This window comes from Hyla sarda, unplaced genomic scaffold, assembly GCF_029499605.1.
Source record: "Hyla sarda isolate aHylSar1 unplaced genomic scaffold, aHylSar1.hap1 scaffold_665, whole genome shotgun sequence".
Taxonomy (NCBI): Eukaryota; Metazoa; Chordata; class Amphibia; order Anura; family Hylidae; genus Hyla; species Hyla sarda.
Window position 1 is genome coordinate 189,481 of NW_026610681.1, and position 1,548 is coordinate 191,028.

Below are 1,548 nucleotides of genomic sequence, written 5' to 3' on the forward strand. Positions count from 1 at the left end.
ATCTGCTGGCGGTATTGAATAAGCATTGCTGCACTGATGGGGTATGCATTAGACGAAAAAAAAGAAGAAAAAGAAGAATAATACGCCCAGAAAAGAGGCGAAAAGGAGAAAAACGTAAAAAAACGTGAAAAAAAAGTAAGAGGAAGAGAAGGGAAAAAAAGGTGGAAATGGGTTTAAAAGTGATTTCGGCGGAGAAATATATATATATATATATATATATATATATATATATATGCGCACACACACACATAGATATAAACGTATTCTCCGTTGAGATATTGCAGCCGCTGCTGTGTCCAGGCCCAGGAGCCTTAGCACTGTGCTGTGATGTCACTCAATACCACTGACATCACTAGGTGTAAACAACATCTCTCCTTTGCTGTGTATGTGACTATGGAGCTGTTTGGTGATGTCGTCTATTATGGCCTTCATAGAAGCAACAGGAGATTGTTGCATCCATCTAGAACCCTCAGAACTACAGTGCTATGATGTCACTCACTTCCACAGGCCTTGCAGAGTGTAAACAACAACAACCCAGCTTTGTTGTGTATGTAACCATAGGGATTTGTGATGTCACCTAGAACCTTCACAGCAGCGACAGCTTTATGAGGAGCATCAGCACTGCTCTGCCTGAGCAGAACCATCACCGCCATAGGTTGTCAAATAACCCGGATTTAACCCACACAGGTAAGTCCAATGGGGTGCAGGCATGTCCTCTATGCTTACAGCTTCCCGTGGGTGTTGGTTTGATACCGTTTGGGGACAGCCAAGGAGGCATCTGCAGGCAACAAAGGTAGGTGTGTGCTTGTGTATGTGTTTCCTATGCAGATCCTAAGCCCAGTGTCACATGCAAGTAGAAGGAGTAAGAAGGGTTCCTGGCAAATCCGGGTTATGGATTGCATTTAAAAAGGCCCCGTGGGAGTGCAATGGGCCCCTGTCTTGCTGCTTAGCAATAATGGTATGGGTTTAGGTTCTGCTGTGTGTACTGGTGGTTGACTGCCCCCCAGCCCAGAGTGTGCATGGAAAATTGTCTGGCAGCCTCCCTGACAGCAAGCAGTGATAGTGCCCATGAAGGGGACCTTGTTGGGCCCGCCCCTTTCACGGTTATCGCTTCTCGGCCTTTTGGCTAAGATCAAGTGTAGTATCTGTTCTTATCAGTTTAATATCTGATACGTCCCCTATCTGGGGACCATATATTAAATGGATTTTTGAGAACGGGGGCCGATTTCGAAGCTTGCTTCCGTCGCCCTATGCATTGACCCGATATGGCAGTATCTTCGGGTACAGTGCACCACCCCCTTACAGGGTTAAAAAGAAAGATTCCTACTTTCATTGCTACCTGCTTGCTGGCTAGCCAGCTAGCCAGCCCTGTGGGCCTTGCTGCTGCTGCAGCCAAAAAACAAAAGGTGGTGCTGCTGCTGCTTCTGCTGCTTCTGCTTCTGCTTGTGTCTGGCCCCTGTTGGAGCGTCCAGGCACAGGACTTCTGCTGCTGCTGACTAAATGGCCTCCTTAATTGGATCATTTGAGTAGCCAGCACACCTGTGCAGG

General features: G+C 47.2%; 1 non-coding gene across 1 annotated transcript; it reads left to right on the forward strand.

Moving 5' to 3' along the window:
• The first annotated feature begins 1,106 nt into the window (after positions 1–1,106).
• On the forward strand, positions 1,107–1,297 carry LOC130343042 (U2 spliceosomal RNA). Its single transcript, XR_008882473.1, has one exon. It is a non-coding gene; the product is annotated as a U2 spliceosomal RNA (small nuclear RNA).
• The last annotated feature ends 251 nt before the right edge of the window (positions 1,298–1,548 follow it).